General features: G+C 35.9%; 1 long non-coding RNA gene across 2 annotated transcripts; it reads left to right on the top strand.

Moving 5' to 3' along the window:
• The first annotated feature begins 10564 nt into the window (after nt 1-10564).
• LOC127472245 (uncharacterized) lies at nt 10565-14833 on the top strand. Of its 2 annotated transcripts, XR_007904934.1 has the most exons (4): nt 10565-10739; nt 12363-12426; nt 14343-14407; nt 14750-14833. It is a non-coding gene; the product is annotated as an uncharacterized LOC127472245 (long non-coding RNA). The 2 variants fall into 2 exon arrangements; XR_007904935.1 differs by lacking the exon at nt 10565-10739 and having other exon boundaries at nt 12036-12426.
• Nucleotides 14834-15090: the final 257 nt, after the last annotated feature.

The following is a 15090-nucleotide window of genomic DNA, read 5'->3' as shown; positions in this document are numbered from 1 at the left end:
GTGAAACTCTTTAAAATCTCAGCAGTTCTATCTCATATCTGATGTGCATGGGTGACGCAGTCAATAAGTGATGCCACATAGTACACATCTATATTCTTTTTTATAAAACACATGTGGTATTACATGAATCTCCTGAGGAATCTGATTAATATTTTTTCCTTATGTAAATTAAAGGTAAACAGAATAAAATCCTCCCTACAACTTTTATGGTCCGTATATTTACTAAAATGGAGACTGTACCTAGTTGTCATTGCATTTCATATAATGAAAATGCATTTATTTTCTAACTGAGAATTAGGATAGCTTTATAAGTCTGCTCTGATGTCCCTGAGGACATTGCCATTGAAAACGGAAAAGCCAAATGTCCTTCACAACTCTCTCCTAAAGCTATGTTTTTGTCTTGCAAGTAACACAGTGTAATATGAGATACAGCAGTTGCCAAGGTAACTGTTCTTTTCTCTTTTGATAGCAGCAGGTAAATGGTTGCCTGGATATCCACAGTAATGTGCTGGGGCTCTAGTAATCCAGTAGGGATGTACACATTCTCTTTCAGGCTTGTTTTTTCTCTTACAGAAGCTTTAAATAAAATCCGAAGGTACACGATAAATATTAAAATATTATCCAATATTATTCATAATTATTCTTCCTCTAATGCTGTGGTTTTAATATTATTATTTTAATAATGTTTTCATATGCTGAATATTAGACCAAGATTTTTTTTATATTATGATAGTTCTATTCAGAATACCTTATTTTCTGATTTTTTAAAATATCTTAGTTGATTATTTCAAGACCTTTCATAAATTTAACTAATTAACTCCACATTTAAATCTGGAGCTAATGAGACCAATTCTGCAAGTAGAATTTCCGGTTAGTTTTTATTGCACCATCTTTTGTTGAAATCAGTGAGATGTTTGAAAACAAGACCAGTCTCCCATTCTAACTCTGCTTCAGCATTCTCCTGAATTTAAAAGAAAATACTCCTAGCAAAGAGGCATTCAGATTTTACGGACTTTGAGGATACATAGGAAAGTTCTCATGAAATGTGACATAGTAATCATTTTCTTGACCACACTTTTTTTTTGTTGCTATTAGTCTGAACCCCATCAGCATAATTATATACTCCAGTTTAGAAGATTCATCCTGTTCTGCATCCTGTGTTCTTTTGTATTGTGGCAACTTTTTTTTGCATATTTTGAATAAAATTATCCGAGATTAGAACCTAAGTCTTCAGTGTGTCATAATTAAGTTCTAGATTTATTGTGATAAGAATTATATCTTTATTCAGTCTGTTTGCAGACCCAGAAAGAATCTATTGAACTCTTTATACTACAGTTTCTTGGCCTATTTCATACCTGTAATCAGAATGTGAAGAAAATCTTAAATTTGGCACAAATGGAATATGTTTTTAAGGTTTTCACAGTGCATAAAATTGACCATACAAGCCTCTGAACATGTGATATATATGTGGCCTGAATTCTAGTTGTTAAGTACCTCAGAACTGAGCAATCCTCCTCATATAATCTCTAGATTTAGCACTATATGTGAAATAGCATTCCTTAAAGGAAAATTAATCTTTTTTCATAATTCTGTTGCTGTTATGAATAATACCAATGTCCCCCAAAATCAGTACCAGAAAACGGGCAGTACATAAGTAACATGGCTATAGAAATCGTCACCCATATTTATGGAGAGATGGACAAGGCAGGCTCAAAGCTGTTGGACCCAAAAATTAAATACATATTTTCAGTGGAGGTACTCTGGAGATAATGGCATTCTGAAAGATTTTATGGAAATCTTCTATTTATTTATTTTCTTTAGATTTTTTTTTCCAAGCACTTGATTTCTAGAAAGAAGAATTTGTGCTAGAAACGATGTTTTCAAAGGTGATAGTGAAACTGCTTTATAACAAAAGTGTAGTCTGCTTTCTCTTGGTTACTGAAATAAAATGCAAGGCATGCCATTGTTGTATGGTATAGACAGTTCTTGGCTCAGAAGTTCATTGTTTCACCACCCTAAAAAGGGGTTGGGTAACAAGGAGATTTGTTTTAAGCATCCATCTTAGGCAAGACTACCATCTGACAGGTAGACTCAACATCTTGACACTACTGTAAATGTTAATGTTAGCTCTGCTTTGTTTTGATAACCTCGACAGACACTTATTCACCAACAGTACTTTCTTAAGTAGATCAGACTCTTAGAATTAACAAAACCACTGTAATTCCCTGTCTGAGGGCACATTTCTTTTACTGAGGTATGTAACTCCAAACAGATGTGATAGTTATGCTCTTTTCCCTTTATGATTTGACACTAAATCCTGTATCTCAAGTGAGTGACCAGCAGTGACCAAAGCACAGCTGTCAGATTCTGGACTGACTTAGAAGTTATGTGAACGGCATCAGCTTGTAAGAAGTAAACCTCTTCAAAAATTCTGGAGAAGCTTTTTTTAATTTTTTTTTTTTTATGTTTAAATATTGCAATAAATTTCTCTTCTTACAGAAATTTCCAAATTCAAGTCTGCTATTAAACAAAAGCAAACCAAAGGAATGTTACTAGAGCTGCTATTCATTTCTGAACAAAAGAAAGTAAGTGCCTTGTTGATACATATTTATTCCTTCTGGTTCTACATGTGATGTTTTTGATTTATAAAGTCTCCCCTTAGTGGAACAGGATGGAAAATAGGGTCTTTTTAAACTGACAAACTAGTACTCCTGTGTATTTCAGCAGTGCAAAACTGACTCTTCAATATGAAACGTTGTTATACCCTTGAAGGTTTCAGCTTTAGTACAGTTAATTGCTAAAACCAAAATAAACTCAAGCAAACAAAAAACAACAAGCAAAACTGTGGGTACATAGATCCTCCTGAAGTTGCACTTCTCTGTGATATTAAATTAATGTTTAAATTAATATATTAGTAATAAATTATTATCTACCAGAGGTGTAATGGGGCATTTAGAAACTGTAAGTTCCAGGCATGTGCTTTCTTCAAAACTGACTATTATTGCAGAGGTGAATCACTGAATCATCCATGTGTTGCATTTTCAAAGTTCTTCTTAGTTTATATAAGTAAAGGGAATTTTAACAACTCTGGTAGATTAAAACTGCAAAATACAGACCTCTGAGTCCAGATAACAGCATTGAAATGATTCAGTATAACATTTGAATAGAAGAATTACTCAATTTTTTTTTCTTAATGCTTATATTTGAAGTTTGGAGCTTTTTTGTGTGTGCAGAAGCTGCAGAACAGATGCAATATTTACAAAAAAGTTAGCAACATAGTAAGGCTTCAAAACATAGTAATATTTTGTGACGTGAGTGATATTTATAAGTTGTCAGAGAACAATGTGTTCTGCAGCAAACTTCTTAGCATCTTGCTTTATCTCCTCTTCTTGTGGCAAACTTTTGATATCCAAAAAACTAGTGCAAATGTCACTTGAGAAGAACTGCTTGAACAACCTGTTTGCAGAAGTAAGGGTAAAATTATATATATCAAATTTTCTTGGATTACTTGTTTCTTCCTTAAAATATAGGTAAAGCAGTTTTCAGGCTACAGATTTAACTTCTGTCTGTTGATCAATAATGAATCAATATCAGATCAATTAAAAATATGTCTAAATGTCTTTTAAATTTTGTGTAGTGTTTCACTGCAACTGCTTACATAAACACTTTTTTCCTTATTTCAATGATACAGAAGCAACTTTACTGGCTATGTTTCCAAAATAAATTAGTTTGAGGTGGAGGAAAAGTGGTGAGAAAACAAGTGCTTGGACTCATGTAGTCAAGGAGTATTAATGTGTCATTTGATCTGTTTTAGTTAGAGGAACTAAAGTAGTTAGCCGAAGTGAGTCCTGTGGGTGAAAAGGTAAGTTGAAATAGATTTTAATATGTTTTGGCTAAGTGGCTGTACTACTGAGATAGTAGCATGTTTAACAGTGGAATTAATTGAGCCTTGTGAGGATCAGGGCTCCTAAAACCTATTTCTAGAAATAAGCTGTGAATGCTGTTTACCAGGCAGTGGGAGCCCAGAGTGTCGGTTGGGGCTTCACTGCACTGAGGTGGTATTAATGGGATTTATCAATGTAACTGTTTTTGAAAATCATAGCTTAAAAAAAAATTATTTGAAGAGTAAGTTTCTTCCTTTTGTTTATCATGTACCCTTTAGAAAAAGCAAGTTAAATTGATTAGAAAAAAAATGGCTTAAATCACAGGTTGAACGTGTGTTGGTCCAAATGGCCACGACAAAACAAATGCTGGTAAAATCCTACTTTGAGTTATTTTGACAGCATAAACAGTATTTAGGGGCTTAACAATTGAATGTGTGCAAATATCATCCAGTATAATGTAAAACTTCATCTCCAGCTTTCAGCAGACATTCTCAGGTTCTGTATATTGTGGCTAAATACAATCCAAGAATTTATGAGTGCAGATGGTGTTTTTAGCCAGCTGTACCATTCTGATGTAAAAGGAATTCCTTGTAACATAGAAGGGCACCTCATCAGCTGAGGGGAATGTAAGGAAAAGCAATCTAAATGAGCCCGTAGAAACATCTGTTGCAGTCATAAATATATATGAGGCTGTTCAGCTGTATAGAATAAAATAGTTTCACTAACACTAATTTTAATAAACCATAAAGGGGATTGCATTGCAAATTATGGATGCTGACAGATTTTTAAAATCATACTAAATGCTTATTTTTGTGCTGCATTTTCACATCATGATAACATTGTGTTTCCCTTAATAAAGTTAGAAATTGGCAAAACAAGTCAACAGGCTTACCCTGCATCTTTTTAGAGAGTCATAGTTTGGGCTACCAAAGATTAAGAGACTTGAAATACATTTTTATTTTAAAAATTTATTTTATAAATACATTTATATATTAATCTTCACTTAAATAAATTAGTGAACTATCTCCTGTTTATCCAAGTTGAAAGTTTCTTTGATATTCCTGTCATCTTGGAACTAGCAAAATGGCTTTTTAATGAAGTTTCTGATTTTCTTCAATGATTATTAGATGAAATTAATATATAAATTGGGTCAATTGTTTTACAATACTTACAGTCTTAGAGAATTCTTGTCAATGCTGCTAAGGTCATGACAAGGGTTTCTATACACTTGAAAATTAAGGGAATGAGTCATACCCATATCCCAAGGGTGAGATTGTCTACTTAAGTCTTAATGGCAGAACTCCCATGCAAGACAAATTTTCAGCCTCTTTTCATCTCTCTTATTTCTTACCTGCAAAATAACTTTCTTAGCAAGTTTCAAAGTTGTCTTCCTGTCAGTTCCCCATAGCTTTTCTTTCTGTTTTTTCCAGAATAACTCTAGTGAACGACTAAGCACCACACAGCCACTTCCACTCCCCCTCATCCTGCTCCCAGAATGGGATGGTGGAGAGAATTGGAAGCGTAAAAGTAAGAAAATTTGTGGGTTGAGATAAAGACAGTTTAATAGGGAAAGCAAAAACTGTGCACACAAGCAAAGCACAACAAGGAATTTGTTTCCTACTTCCCATGGGCAGGCAGGTGTTCAGCCTTCTCCAGGAGAGCAGGGATCCATTTTGTGTAATGATTATCTGGGAAGATAAATGCCATCACTTTGAATGTCCTCCCATTTCTTCTTTCCTCAGCTTCATATGCTGACTGTGATGCCATATGGAATATCCCTTTGGTCAGTTGGGGTCAGGTGTCCCAAATGTGTTAGCTCCCAGCTTTTTGTGCGCCCGCAGCCTCCTTGCTGGTGGGATGCTGTGAGAAGCAGAGAATGCCTTGGCTGTGAGTAAGCACTGTTCAGCAGTAACTGAAACATCCTTGTATTGTCAACAGTGTTTTCAGCACATATCCAAAACAGAGCCCCATGCTAGGTACTGTGAAGAAAATTCACTCTATCCCAGCTAAAACCAGCACAAATAGTTAATTCCAGTCTTTACTCAAGTTGACTCTTGAGGGCACTCAGTGTGTCTTCTTTATAGCTGCAAATGCCATTAATGATGATTTTTTTCTATTGTTCTGTCATAGTTTTGTTCTACAGGTATAGCTGACTCTGATTTCCTGCTGCAAATACTCTTCTCACTTACTGATAGTCTTCAACCAAATCTGTTATACATGCCATAATCAATTATCGCAGTACCCTAATCAACATTCATTTAAATGCGACAGAGGTTTTATGTCTGTCTTGACTTGCCAATCTAACTGACATAATTTGAATTTACTAGAAAGGTTCTAAATACTGATACATTGTCCATTAAAAATAAAATTCCTGAAGTAGCCTGAAGAATATGCAAGTTGATATTTAGCACTTAAGTTTTTAAAATAACCTATTCGAAAAGAAATAATGTCATTAATACTTGAAGAACAGATTACTTACTGGCACTGCTTAGCAGTGTATTGAAATTGTTGATTAACTCAGAATATTTAAATAGTGATTCAGATGAGACATTGAAATGCCTTCATCCTTTTACTCCTCATTTAGGAAGAATACAATAATGAAGAAATTAATGTTTTGAAATTTAATTGTATGTGATACTTGGAGAGAAGCTTGACTACTTCCTGTTCCTGAAAGAATATTTCTGTCAGGCCTTGCTGTGCTTGGCTTGCATCAACCCTGGGAGATTCTCTGTTAAAATGGTGCCTATTTGATATATATTTAATTTTTTTTTTCAGCAAGTTTGTCCAAACTCATGCACCATGTACACACATGCCTTCTGTTATGCTAAGAAGATAAGCAGAAAGGGACACTGAGAAATGTCAATCTATGTTTTAGATGGTTGTGGCTGACCGTAGGCTGTAATGAATCTTCAGCTTGACTGCACCTTGACATTCACTCGGTCCTGCCTCAAGGTGGAGCTGTTATATTTTCAGTAGAGATGAAGACATGAAAAGCTTTTTCTTCCCGCAAATCCTGTTTCTAATTTGAATAGATTGGTAGAGAAAAATGGCAAACAATCTTCCTCCCCCTCAGCAAAAGCTGGAGTCATCAGAAAGCTGTGTCACGCAGGTGGATTGGCCTACAACACTGACTTTTATTCAATCTGACATTACTTTTCTGAGGTTCAGGAAGATGCATACCTTTCACTTACAGTAGGTATCCAGCAGGATTATGACAATATGTGCATTCCAGCTGTCAAAAGCTGTACTGTTCTTCTTGTGGCTTTTCATAATTGGGAATGTTTTCCCAGAAGACATTATGTGTGTATATGTATTGTGTTCTAAATAAGACTATATGAGACAGTTATGGCAAGCTGTCAAATCAATGGGACACTGGGTATATTTTAGTCTCCATGCTATAGTCTAAATAACCTTTTAAGGACTCTGTTCCCTCGATGTGGTAAATAAGTGCTGAATGTTTTCTACTTAATAGACCTTTGAGTAATGTATTCCATATGGCTTTATTGCTGGAATGAGACCTTCTTATCACTAAATACACAATAGTGACATGAGGTCATTGCAGCATGAAGAAATGAATAAATCTCATAGATGAACAAAGTCAGTTTATTGTGGAGTTTAGTTAAACAGGAATATTCTAAAGTAAACATTGGTGGCAAATTTAAGGAAAATGAGGGAAACCCACAAATACTTATTCTAGTCATCTTTCACCTCTAAGTTTAAATACTATGAATGTCTATCTAAAGTGGATTTGTGAAAGTGACACTCATTTCCCACTTGTTTTCTTCTTTGATTTAGAGTATCTTTCTTCTGGTCACTTTAAACATTAACTATATGATGCATTTCAATAGCTTCTTGCTCCAGACTGTATGAAATTTAACCAGGCCTCTCTCTTAACAGGTGTACAAATTACCTGCTTTTAGTTCATTTGGGGTGAAATTTCCTAACAGTGAGAAGAAATTAAATTAGGCCCTGAACAGCATGAGTGATCTGAATTGGGAGCAGACTGGGGGACTGTCTGATGGGCTGGGTACATAGTGCCCATTGGTGCCCTGTGTACTGTAGAAGAGGGTTCACATTGGAAGCCAGTATTCTGTACAGAGTTGGGTGACGTCTGTTTTGTAAGACATTTGTTCACCTAAAAATGCAGCTCTAATTGCTAGCAGTTTAGTAAAATTGAGTCCAAATAGCTTTGGCTGGCATGAAAATGGAAAAAGAAACATTCTTGAATGGTGAAGCACTTCAGTGTTTTAAAACAACCTTTTGATCATTCGGAGCCAGACTGGGAACACGGAGACTTGGAGATAATGTACAAAACTGAAGAAAAATTGTTTTTTTACATTCATATCTCATTTTCAATGGATGTTTTAATCATATGTTAACAATGATTACTTTTACCCATTTTATCCCATTGCCTCCAGGTATTTTATTTTTTTGCCTGCCTGTTAGTTAGACCTTTTTTCTGTGAGAGGTGCTTCTAATATATTGTAGTGGGTTTCTGTGGCTGGGTTTTGGTAACGGGGGATGCTACAGGGGTGGCTTCTGTTAGAAGCTACTAGAAGCTTTCCCTGTCCGGTGGAGCCAATGCCAGCCAGCTCCAGGATGGACTTCCTGCCGCTGGCCAAGGCTGAGCCAACTAGGAGTAATAGTAATGCCTCTGTGATAACATATTTAAAAACAGAAGGTTGTGCAGAAAGAATTCCAACCAGGGAAGAGTGGAGTGAGAACATGGGAATAACAAGGTAGACACCAAGGTGAGTGCAGAAGGAGGGGCAGGAGGTGCTCCAGGTGCCGGAGCTGAGGCCCTGCAGCCCGTGGTGCAGACCGTGGTGGAGCAGCTGTGCCCCTGCAGCCCTTGGAGGACCATCGAGGTGCAGAGACCCCCCTGCAGCCCATGGAGCAGCCCATGCTGGAGCAGGTGGATGCATGAAGAAGGCTGTGACCCCATGGGAGGCCCAAGATGGAGCAGGGTCCTGCTGGGACCTGCAACCCGTGGAGAGGGAAGCCCACACTGGAGCAGGTTTTTCCCAGGTAGAACTTGTGGCCCCTGTGGGGGACCCATGTCGGTACAGCTCATCCTTGAAGGACTGCACCCCATGGAGGAGTGACCCATGGGACAGCAGTTTGGGAAGAGCTGCTGCCCGAGGGATGGACTCACGCTGGAGAGTCCATCTCCTGTGGGAGGAACCCCACAGGGACAGGGGAAGGATTCCTCTCCCTGAGCAGTGGCAGAAACAACAACTGACCATAACCCCCATTCCCTCCCCCCTGCACTGCTGGGGGGGAGGAGGGAGAACCCTGGAGGAAGGAGGGGTGGGGGGAAGGTGTTTTTAAGACTGTTTTATTTCTCACTCTTTGGCTTTTATGCTGTTAGTAATAAATTTAAGTATTATCCCCACTTTGAGTCTGTTTTGCCCATGAAGGTAGTCAGTCACTGACCTCTCCCAGCTGTTATCTCCACTCATGAATCCTTAGCTATTTTTTTTTCTTTCTCCTCTGTCCAGTTGCAGAGAGAGAGTGGCTTTAGTTGGTACTTGGCATCTGGCCAGGGTCAATCCACTATGTATATATATTGATTAAGGTAGGGAGAAAATTCACTTCAGTATGTACCCTTTGCCATTGGAATAGATTGGTAAAAACTGACAACAACATTGATTCGTATCTTAGTGATATAAATGATAATTCCTTTTTAATTCTAAACCTAGTTCTTATTATTAAAAATTACTATGATAAAACTAGTTCCAGCAAGTTGAAATAATTCATTTTTCCCTAAGTCATGGCTTGGCCTGAAATCTGAATAGGAAGATCTGAAAATTGTGATAATTTGAACTTTTTACTTTTGTTTCTTTTGAGTTTTTTTGATTGGTTTGTTTTGGTTTTGCAGTGAGCTTACTGAGAGAAGGAGTTAAACCTTGGGTTGTGGAATTTGTCTGTTGAACTTAGTGTTGATTGTGTTACCTAGTGTTTTTCAGAGTATTTAGGAACATGCTTAATAACCTTGATGAAAACAGATTTTGAAATTCTCTGCTAACTGGAATCCAAGATGTTTGTCTGTGCAGTCAACTCTGCAGGTGTTGCTCTATTTACCTCTGAGTTTTCTACGTCTTTTAGGTGCTCTGAGTACAGTTTTTGAGGAGTATTTTTGGTTCTTTCCTCACATACTATTTATGGTCCTTGGATAGTTCATATCTGTTCTAAGAGGAAGATAATTCCTTACAGCAATATTTACAGTTATGTGAAACTGGTTGGAGGCTATCTGGAACTCAGAGCATAGTTTTGTCAGTTTATCCTACGTTGATGAGAATTAATTTCAGTTCGCTTTCAGACTAAGAAGCAATTGAACACAGTCTTGCCAGTTGTAAGGACTGCGTTGCATTATTATTATTATTATTATTATTATTATTATTATTATTATTATTATTATTATTATTATTATTATTATTATTATTATTATTATTATTATTATTATTATTATTATTATTGTAGGATGCCTGTATGGATGCTACCTCTTTGTTTTATAGCTAAGTGTCTTAATTCTAGGGCTTGAGTCCAGAAGCTTTAAAATGGGTACAGAATAAATCTTCTCAGTCCCATCTTTCTTCTCAGCTTATGCTGAGAACTGTACTTTCTTTCTGCTCAGTTTTTCAGAAGTACTGCAGATAGCAGCATTTAAAAATCAAACTGCCAGTTTCAGCCCATGCTCTTGCTTCTCTACACCAGTTCTAGTTGGCAGCTTCAGCTCAGGTTGGAGTGGATGGTGTCAGAAGCAACTTTTGTTATTTTCTCAGCAGAATTGATCAGAAAAACATGGCAGAAGGAAGAAGATGAGCTGAATGAGCTTCTAATGGGCTAATAAGGGTAAGTTCATAAATCCAACAGGGTTTGAATATCTGAAAAGCATACTAATGCTCAGATTTCCTGAGAAGGGCTTGCTGTACTTGCCAGAACTATGTAGGTGGATAAACCATTTCACGAAGATGCTGCTCCCCTTCTTTCAGAAAAAGGTATGTCATCAGGAAAGAATCCCTAAAATTTATGAACTGCTGATTCACTTGCATTTCTCAGCCCTTACTGGTATTTTATAAATCAGATAAAGTAATGAATAGAATATTCAAAACTTAACCCCATTTTCTTTAAACTTTGTATCACATTTTAGTTTATTAAAACTAAACAGAAATCTCATGTTAAGAGAGACTAATGTTAAGAGACTGACTTGGCTGGAAAACTGTAATATAAATGACAGCCAAGTTGTCCTGGACTTATCCTGTCCTTCCTCTCTCAATTCTGTCGTCTCAATCCTTATCCTCTTCCAAATCGTTTTCAGACAAAATGAACTTGGAACATTTCCTTGGGAGTTCAGCATGTTGTGACAGTCTGTAAATATCAACTGTACTTGTTAGCATGAATCTCTGCCCTATGAGTAATTTTGATGCTTGCAGAATATACAAGATCTGAAAGTCCTGCACTTTCTGTGCACAGAGTAGGTACACAGTTGATCTGAGACATGCTGAACTGATATCACCTGCATAGAAGAAGAGATCCTATACAGAGTACTGCTCTATGAACTGATTTTCCTGAATAAATGTTTTTGTCATAGCAGTCTGAAGGAACAAGAATCTGTGGGGAAAAAAACAAACAAACATGTAAAGTAACACCTTTAGTAAAGGTGTTCTAATACATCTGTGATTTTTTATCCATCACACTTATAATGAAATTTTTTAAGTAATTCTGAAAAAAAAATTAAACTCAGAAGTTACTTTTTCTATCAGTTAGGCTGTTGGAATATCCTCACATTGGAAGTTCTGGAAACCTTGCCTTTACAACCAAGACAACATTTCTTGAGCATTGAGTTACCCAGTTCTGTTTGTGCTCTTCTGCTGTGTCCATCACCAAATTATTTGTTTGCCTGATCTGTTCCTATGGGAACCATGTGGTTTCAATTAGATGACCTGGGATTATCTTTTTGCTTTGGCAGGATTGCATAATGTCATTCCATCTCTACAATGAAAAGACCTAAGTATTTTTCAGTTGGCATAAAGATACTGTCAGAGGATAAACTAATGGTGATACTTCCCCTAAATTCTGCTTTTTGGGGCTTTTTTCTTCTTTGGGGTTTATTGTTCTTGTTTTCTATTTTTAAAGTATTCTCATTAAGAAGTCTTGTGGCACTATGCTCATGTGGTGGACAAAGGCAGTAAGTATAGTCATCGTGGAAGATGTAAGCAGAAGTGGAACTGCATTTACTTGCAGAAGGAGAACAGGAGTCAGAGGAAATCGACTACCATTTATGATTTGAAGGGGTATGACAACCCATTGTATTCAGAAGTTTTGGATTTCTATTAAAAAACCACATTTCCTCAGCATAGTATACTCTCAAGTTATAGAAACAGTACTGTCCACAGCTTTTTATGCATCAGAGCTAATGTATTCAGCAGTAATAAGTTTAAAGAAAAATGACCTGCTGGCACCCTATTTTTCCAGAAGGCATTTGTTTGACGGGGAGACCTATTGAGAAGCTGGCAAGAAGTCAGCAGGAGCACTGGAGGTAATGCATGATCAGAAGGAGGCCTAGAGGCAGTCTCTGTATCTACTGACTCTTCTTTAGACTTCTGTTTCATTTTGTGATTTAGTGAGCTTTTACAGATCAACGGACAAGGGAGCTAAGTCCCCATCAATGGGACTTCAGAGACATTTTTATTTCAAGGATACACAAAATTAGTAGTGGTGTTGAGGAGAGTATGAAAATCAGAACATTTTTGCTCAAGTGTTTCTTGTATGGTTTTAGTTATGTATGCTGCCACGGGTAGTGTTAAAGCAAGAGTTCTGTGAGTCAGTGCCTGAAAAAAGTTATGACCAGCATTATTCTGGAATGTGTATGAGAAATACATTAAAGCCTGCAGAAATTGAAACCCTTAATGGAACTTATCTGAGCTTTCTAGTAATGAGTAATTTTCAAGTTATAACACAATATATTAACGTGAAAGTTTATATAATTTCAGGACTATTTCTCTTTATGCTGGGAGGACTCTGCTAAAGATAATCTGCTGAGTAAATTCTGTAAATTACTGCAGATTCTGAAATAAATTCTAGTCCCCTATTTTCCCCCCTCTCTTGTTTGAAATGTTTTATGGGAGTTCAGCATAAATCTCTTACAGTAAAGAGCAGGGAATTGTATTTAGTTTCTGAAGTTTGTAACTCCTTGAATTAAGAAAAACTTTGAGTTTGTGTTAAGAAATTGCTATAGTTCTTAATGACTGCTTCCAGAAAAATTAACATTACTTTTATAATACAATGAGGATAATAAGGGGGATATGTGTAGGATGAGAGAATCCTCTTTTCAGTGCATTTCTTTATGCTAAGTGTTTTTCTAATCTGACATAAACAGAAAATTTTAACAGTTTCTAACATAATGTCAGTATGTGTTGTAGTCTAGTGAGAATAGAAAGACCTCTTGATTTCTGTTTTATGTCAGAAAAATTTAAATTATAGTTGCCTAGTTGCGTATTTTTGAGTATTTGTTTAACCTGCAGAGTAGAAAGTACTGACATTATATCCAGGTTTTACCCAATAACCTCATGATTTCATGTCAATCTTCAGTATTTTCTTGCATTTTATTCACAAGAGGATGAAACAATTAGTGTATTTTCTTTTGTGTTTCTCTTACTCAAGTTGGAACTAATTGCAAAACATCATGGATAATGACTTGTGTATTTCTATAGCTGCTTTTCAGAACAAGAAATATTTCTGTTTAGGCTTGCCATACATCTTCAGACAGAACAATCAATACAGAGATTGCTATGTTTTTTGTCAGACTTGATTAATTAATTAGTAATTAATTAGTAATTAATATTACTAATCTATAAGTATTAAACTAATTTTTATAAAGCACATACTTTATATGAAAATGAAAATTATGTATAGAGTGGGATTGTTTTATAATTACAGTGCCTTAGCCAAATAATCTAAGCCTATGGTGTTCATAAACACACTTGTCTGCAAACGCAGTTTAACTGCTCTTTAATTGGCCGAGATTTATTGAGTACTTGCAAATGCATTTGCAGGAATTAATCGTTATTTTCTCATTTTGTGTAATCTTAGACCTCACTGACTTCAGGTGTAATCAAAGATGTTAACAATCTCTAAAAGCAGACACATCATAAATTGTATTCCAGTACTCTTTGTTGACTTTATTAATAAGCAATAGTGAAATCTAACCTAACAGTTTAAGGACAGTAATTGTCATATCATTATTCTTTTTCTTATCTTACTATAGAAATTAGTTTTGCCCAGGCATATATTACAAAGAGAAAGAATTTCTTTCTTGAACCCTTCTTTGCCAGTCAATATGTACAGAAAACCATGCTGCTGGTGGTAAAATGTATTTTGAACCATATTAAAAAAAAGAATATTTGAAGGAAATTAACTCCATTATCCCAAACCCCTGTCACTTGTCTTTCATAGTAAGGCCCATGGAAATTGTTTGTGATGCATGGCAAGGAAAATTGGGCTGCCTTCATTCCTGACAGGTAAGTTGCCTTTTGATTTCCTGATCTAATGAATTGTAGTACTGCAACATGAACAAGGGAACAATCTTATTTTAATTAAATATATGTCTATTTATGGTAGTAGCATTCCCTAACCTCTTTCATTGTTTTTGAATATTTTTTGTAAGTGGAAGGAACTATCTTCCAGCAGCTTTGCATTCATTCATTCAATATCAGGTTTGCATTCATTCTCTTTAAGAAGCCAGAGTTAATGTCATTACAAAGTTGACCTGAAATAGTCTTCTAAGTGAGGGGTTTTGTGTGTGCTTTTTGGTGATTTGCCTTCCTTTTACTAATTGCATTTGTTTTTTGATTGTTTTATAGTTTTGGGGAAGATTTTTCAAACCATTGCAGATGTGTTGAAACAACCTGGAACAACTAAACTAATTACAAACTGTGCTTTACATTGTAAGTTTTAAATTTTATTTTTATTTTAATGAATTAACTGTTGTTCACACAATAAAATATTTCTGGCTCACATAATTTTACTCATTTTGCCTAAAGCATTTGAATAGCTGTCCTTAGTAGTTTATTGACCTCATTGCTCAAGTATTTGCTGGATTTAATTCTGAATTTCCACTTAGGAGATAACCTTCCTTTGGAGTAATGCTTAAGACTTTATACGTATTTTAACTGGATCAGTATTTTAAGTTTATTCTAATTTT

Source organism: Manacus candei, unplaced genomic scaffold (genome assembly GCF_025592945.1).
Source record: "Manacus candei isolate 608988 ecotype Guabito, Panama unplaced genomic scaffold, ASM2559294v1 h1tg000028l, whole genome shotgun sequence".
Lineage (NCBI taxonomy): Eukaryota > Metazoa > Chordata > Aves > Passeriformes > Pipridae > Manacus > Manacus candei.
The sequence above is the reverse complement of the archived record's forward strand: the minus strand, read 5'-3'. Positions and strand labels throughout refer to the sequence as shown.